Source organism: Taeniopygia guttata, chromosome 4 (assembly GCF_048771995.1).
Source record: "Taeniopygia guttata chromosome 4, bTaeGut7.mat, whole genome shotgun sequence".
Classification (NCBI taxonomy): Eukaryota; Metazoa; Chordata; class Aves; order Passeriformes; family Estrildidae; genus Taeniopygia; species Taeniopygia guttata.
This window is the reverse complement of record NC_133028.1, coordinates 19,890,691-19,897,608: the sequence shown is the minus strand read 5'-3', so window position 1 is coordinate 19,897,608 and position 6,918 is coordinate 19,890,691. Positions and strand designations below refer to the sequence as shown.

The following is a 6,918-nucleotide window of genomic DNA, read 5'->3' as shown; positions in this document are numbered from 1 at the left end:
TACTATGAAAGTGAATCACTGCCCCATGAGAGATGGCTGAGAATTGCAAAAGGAATTACTTTTAAGACTTAGGTACACAGTTGCTACCTGTTTCCTGCAAATAATTTTTTTAAAAAAAAGGTAAACCCAAAATGTTTTGATAACACCAAAACTATTTGGCATCTGGTTTAGAATAAGGTTGTGTTCCAATTAATGACAATTGTTAATACTAAAGAGTAAGCAGTAATAAAAGCAAGTGAACTAAAACACAGAGGAAATTAGTTCTATTTAAAAAATCAACAGAAATCAGTAAAGCAATAAAAGAGCAATGAAGCCTAACAAGTAAAAAGGCGAATAGTAGCAAGCAGATTACATAGGGCAATAGTTTCTAACCTTTTCCTTGGGCTATTGGCTAAAGCTTACAGACAACATTTTGTTCTTAGGTATGTCTGTATAACTCATTGGCTTCTGTCTCTCAGAGTTATAGTTGCATCAGCATTTCTTATAATGGTCTGACAGTCTTGTTGCAACTGAAGCAAATATCACTTGGGGCCAGATTAATCACTGCTTTTTCTTGTGTACTTATTTAAAATGTTATAAAATGGGTTAAAAATGTTTACTTTGAATTGCTGGACAATGATTAGGGAGATCTCTTACACTTGCTAGAATAGGGGAAGAGAAAGGAAAGGGAAAAATTATGGAAGCTATTGTATATATAAGCATTTCAGAAAGATGTTTTATATTTCTAGTAGACTTTAAAAAGCCAATAAAAGAATAATTTTTCCTCTTATTTATGAATAGAAATCAAGTTTTATGGAAGTTTTTCTAACCTTAATATACTAACATTTAACTTCTGCTTATAGCTATCTGATAAAACCACTCAGTGCTTCTAAATTAAAATAAGAATATCACTCCAGGCAGTAGGAACATGTGTAGGGAGAACCATTTATTGAAAAACATTTCCTTTGTAGTCTTGCATAAAAGTTTTATTTTTATGTCAGAGTTTCTATAATAAAATTATGCTTTGTTATAAAGAAAAGAGACAGATTATGACTAACTTAAAGTGAAAAAAAGAGTTGAAGTTACCGACCCACAGTTTTAAGTAACCCATTAAAAATGATATAAAAAGATTTTTAGAATTCTGAAAAATGTGAGTATTTTAACTTTGCTATATTCCTTATTTGTGGGTAAATATTCTGTATCTTGAACAGATGGAGGAGTCATCCAGTAGCTGAATTACTCATGCAAAGCCATGTAAGGAAAGTATGATTAAGCAAAGAAAGGATGCATATATTTTGTAATCTAGGAAATAAACAACCTTCCCGTTTGCTGAAAGTTTGCTGAAGTGAGCTCCATCCAGGTTTTTAGACTTTTCCTTTCCACAAGCTTCTCTTCCATATCTGATTTGGACTTCAATAAAAGTAATTCTGTGAATGCAAGAAAAGTACAGGAAGAGAATTACATGGAATATATTCCTTTTAGCAAATTTTGAAATTAATATTTTGCACCTTATGTGAGCCAGAACCCTTAATGCTGCCAGAACTCTGTTTTTGCATGCTGCAGTACCTTTAAAACAATTGAGATTTAGCACTTTAAATTTCATCTCAGGAACTCACAAATCTCTGGAACTTTGGAACCCAAATAAACACTTAACCAACATTTGATGACAGTTTCCAGTCCTTCTTCATATGTTTGCAATTATAGTCAAGCCAATATTCAATATTAGGCGCTGGAATAAGCTACAATAATACCATTATTGTGCTCCAAAATGTCACAGTGAGTAAAGTCTTTTGCAATTGAGAATGATTCCATCATTATTTTTTTTCCCATTTTTATATTCTATGTAAAAGAAATTACAACAGTACCAGATTATCTGCTCAGCAAAAAATTGCATATGGTTTGTAATAGAATATCATATCACTATATATGTCTGAAGAAGATGCCTTAAAGTTTGGTAAGTATCATTACAGCAGCTTGAAGATTGTAATAATTGACAATATATTCCACACTCCTATGGTAATATTTTAGAGAATTTAATATATTAAGGGTCAGATATAGTCACTGGTTCAAAGAAAAAAGATCTCTACAGGTAGATCTTCAGTACAAGAAATATTTCTGGCTCTTGGCAGGATTTTATGCAATAAACTACTGCAACAGCAGGGTTCCCTTTGCAGCTCCTGTGATCGTGTTTACTTGTTATCAGGTAGCAATTGCTGATAATGGACTCCTACACAGGCTCTGGGGTGAGATACAATCCTCTGTAACTAACCCCATGCCTGAAGAAACAAGTAATTGCTGAGGCACATCAGCGATGTATTCTCTGATCATATGCTTATAAATCACATACCTAATTTTCTGTCCAGGTACCTGACAAGATCCTCAATTTCTCCCATTTTCTCTGCTTTTTACAGAGCAGCTAACCTAAAATGTTAAAATCTACATGGGAAACAATTATATCAACAGAGGAGATAATTAACAGGCTTAGCTGAAGCAAAGGCTCTATGTACTGAAGGAAAAGGATTTGTGCAAAGGTATGTAGGGCTAAAACCCTGCGGTTAAAACAGACTAAAGTAATATGATTTATCTAGAGAAAATGTACAGGTCTCAATTATAAGGAAATTAAAAAAAAAAAACTGTAAAAGTAAATTCATTTTGCTATGCAGTCTTTGAAGCTATAAACTGGCAAAATTTAGTGAAACATTTAAAGCAATGTAAGCAAAAATGTCATTAAAAAAAGTTGTAAGAAACATTCTAGCTGCCTGCAAGACAAGAAAAACTGAAAAAAAATAGATTGATGTGTGTACTGGCGCAGAGACTAGGCAGCATGACAGACTCCATACATAGTTAATACACCTACAGGAAGAACAGATGTTCTGTCAGTAGAGTGCACAGCAGGGCATGAGCAAAGGGTGAATCAAAGTTTGTTTTTACCAATCCATAGCCTTAGGACCATTCCAGCAATCTGAATTCCTCTGTGAGAATTCCTAATCTGAGGTTCCTGGAGAAATAATGCTAAAATTTGAGCTCGTTTCCAGAGATTCATTTTGACCTTCTCCCAGACTGCGTATATGCCCAGATCAAAAACCTCAAGAATCATAGGGTCATAGGAGGATTTGGGCTTGAAGGGAGCTTAAACACTGTCCTACAAAACACCATCTATCTCCAACCCCCATGCCATGAGCAGGGAACTTTTCACTGGACTAGAATGTTCAAAGCTCCATCCATCCTGGTCTTAAACACTTGCAGGGATGGGAAGTCCACAGCCTCTCTGGGCAACCTGTGCCTTTCCACCCTCATGGCACAGAATTCCTTCCTAATATCTAATCCTGCCACCCTTTAGTTTAAGGCCATTCTTTCTTGTCCTATGTCTACATAGCCTTGACAAAAGCCCTCTCCAGTCTTCTCATGGGTCCCCTTTAGGTACTGGAAGACTGCTATATCATCTCCCTGGAGCCTCTTCTCTAGGCTGAGCCCCGATTCTCTTAGCTGGTCTGCATCAGAGAGGTGCTTCAGCCTTCTGATCAAATTGGTATCTCTTTTCACTTGTTTCAACAAATCCAATTTTTTTCTTGTTCTAGGGACCCCAGACCTGGATGCAGCACCACAGCTGGGAAGTCATATCATGCCTATAAATCAGTTAAATCCAACTTTCTGTGTTGAGGAATAATACAATATACTTTTGGAAATAAGACATACCCAGCTTTCTGATAGTTAAAATTATCAAGAAAAGGGCTAACATTTCAATTTAAAACACTTTAAAACTTTTAAAATTCCATAAACATATATTAAGTACATTTATATATGTAGTAGTCATGGCATATGGAGTAGTGTAAGTAGTGAAGCATTTTAATGATTCTGCATAACATTCTAAAAATATTTCTTCTAGATTATGACATTAATTTGCATCAACAGGAATTTGGTGAGACTTACTATAGAAGATAGAATTGCTAATGAATGGTGTGCTTCAGAGTAAATAAATGCCAGCTTTTTCAAAAGTATTTTCATACATGCAGACTTCCGTTCTTGAGCGTATATAATGTCTATGCCCAATTACATAAATAATTCCTTCTTTTATGTCTTGCTACAGATGGTGTCTGTTCTAAACCTGCAAAATGTACATATGAACCTGAAGTTTGAGTTGATCCTACTCCTCATCCATAGGTTTGCAATCTCATTTCACCTGTGTAATTGTTAGAGGAAAAAACAATGGTACAAGGAATACTTTTCCTAAGAAAAATTACAGTACCACAAACTTCAAACTCTCCTCATCTTCATGACTGTTAAACTTTTAAACATTCTTTCCTAATATTTTTTGTACTGTGATCTGTTTGGGAATAGAACTTGAACAATGTTCTGTAAAAATTGCTTCAAATAATACAGTTCAATGTGCTCTAACTAACTGCAGTTACATTTATGTTGCTGTTACAAACATTGCATGAGGGTTTTTTTTTTGTTTACTCTTTTTTTTTCATTATATGAATGATCAAATGATAATTTGATTATTTTTACAACCACAATTGAGCTGTAGAGATGTTGACATTTGAAGACTATTATGGACTTTTTGAGTCTTATGACTATTATTGACTATTATGGATTTTATTCATCCAGTATGCTAAAGGCAATAACCAGAGCTGAGTATTTCAATCTTAACCTCATGACGACCTTTCTTCACATTTACATGTAGAAGCGAATTTAATTTAGTCTAATAAATAGCAGAAGATTTTTGGAAAGGAAGGGGAAATTTTAGAAGTTTTCTGTTTGCTAGATTCAACTACTCATGCAAAGCATGTAATGAAGCATTTGGAAAGTTATTCCTAGTAGTAGAAATATTATGCTATTATCCTGCTGTTGTCTCTGTGCTTTTTAAATTCTGTATTTAGGTCTAAATTTCCCTCATTCCTCTTTCATTTTCATTCCTGCTTTGTACCTTTTTTTGTGATGGAATGATAGCTGAGAAATTAAACAGCCTGTAATGTCAGTACAATCATAAGAAAGAAAGATTATGGGTTTACTAGAATCTGAACTATTGCATTAAATGACTGCATAAATATTTCTAGGCTAATCTTTAAAATCATACCTGACCAATTTCACATGCGTTATTCTGTATTCAGTTTAAGTATGATTTTAAAGTAACTATCTTCATTGATTCTGAATACCTGAACATATCAGAATTTGGTATCTGAATTTGATTATTACCATCATTAATGAATAAAGGAAAGAAGTTGAAACAGTCTGTAACTTGCTTTACTGTTTTAGACTCCCTTTGTTTCTTTGTGCTTGGAGGTATTTTTGTACCTATCTAGAACTAATTGTTCAGTATCTCATGTACTAGATAAACATTTCTATAAAAAGAAACAGAACAAAATAAATACCGGATTAGTAGTTGGGCCTCAACTAAGCTAGATGGGAAAGTCATCTAAGTTATCTTACTGTATATTTTTTTGAGCATCAAGAGAAAATAGCTTATACTTTTTTATATATGCTACACTGAATTTTTATAAAACATATAATTTATTATTCTGGGTTCTTGTCAGCAATAACACTTCATCAGTTAATACCTTAAGGTACTTAGTTGTAGTCTGGATAAAACCATCAATGCCCACACTGACCTTTATGTAATTAAGTGTTTTCCATGAGCTTTACATTGTGCACTTGCGTCTATTAAAGCATGAGGTATTCTGATGCATTTAGCATTTAAAGTTTGACATACTTCAGATTTACTTAGAAATAATGCATATATGTCCTTCCAAAACTTTTCCCAGATAAAAATAACAATTACAAAGTGAATTAAAATGTGAAGAATACTTCTATTTTATTTTTTAGCTAAAAATTTTAAAATTACACTAAAATATTTGAAATCAAGAGGTATTTTATAATTTTGCATTAAAATTTCAGTATTTTATTGATTCTTGAAACTATAGCACTCTTTCAATAACAATGTGAAATTGAGTCAACTCATTTGACAGTGGCACACAAAAAAATTACTGTAACTTTGTTAACTTTTTAACTTATTGTTCAGTTTATAGACAGAATTCTTTAAAACTAGCTTCTCTCTCTCTTTCAGAAAATCTTTATAAGTGAAACGAATTTGCCTACTTTGCTTTTTTACCACAAAACCAGCAAATGATAATGGAAATGGACACCTGCCATCAGAAATAAAAAACAGAAATAAGGACATTCAGTTCCCAAAAATACTTTTGTTTAATGTAACCAGAAATTTTCTTGGACATGTGTTGAACAAAAGCAAACTTCTGTAATGCATGTTGTGAAATGACCGTGTATTTATTGATATGGTAGTAATAATAGATATAAGATTAAAATTAGTAAATGTTTACCACTAAACTGTTTTCATTGATTCTTTTTAGACTTTTATTTATGACTGCATCATGCACTGTATTTGTATTGCAAGAGCACTGTGATAAGGTAGCTGTTATCCAGCTACATAGCCTTTTCTTTTTGGACAATGTATTCTTTACTGTCACAATTACCTGATATCTGGTAGAATAAGAAGGTGCCTCAAATGGAGTAAAAACCTAAAATATGAGGATAAAAAAGAGGATTCATTTTCAGAAATTTGTCAATACCACTTCACTATTGATCTAGGGCATCTAATCACAGATCATTAAGCCAGTGAAGCACCTCATCGTCACTCTTGTTCCTTATTCACCTACAATTCCCTTTTGTATTAAGGAATTTAAAAGGGAAATAGTGCAAGACAACATATAATAGGCTTAATCAGAGCAGAAACTGTGAATGTCTGAGAAGCTGAGGAGCTTTTCCGTTATGAGGTATCTGCAGGTTACTGACAGCAGGCCAGGAATTTTGTCCCTGGAAAGTTTGGAGATTCATACAGAACCACTATGCTTAAACTTTGCCTTTTCCAGATGCATTTGCTAGTTTGAGTGGAGTTGATGCTGGGTGAATCGTGCTGTTTTTTAA

At 33.4% G+C, this 6,918-nt stretch overlaps 1 long non-coding RNA gene across 1 annotated transcript; it reads left to right on the top strand.

Annotated features, from left to right (window-relative positions):
• Positions 1-1,913: 1,913 nt before the first annotated feature.
• On the top strand, positions 1,914-6,703 carry LOC115494819 (uncharacterized). Its single transcript, XR_003959850.4, has 3 exons — positions 1,914-2,510; positions 4,067-4,140; positions 6,044-6,703. It is a non-coding gene; the product is annotated as an uncharacterized lncRNA (long non-coding RNA).
• Positions 6,704-6,918: the final 215 nt, after the last annotated feature.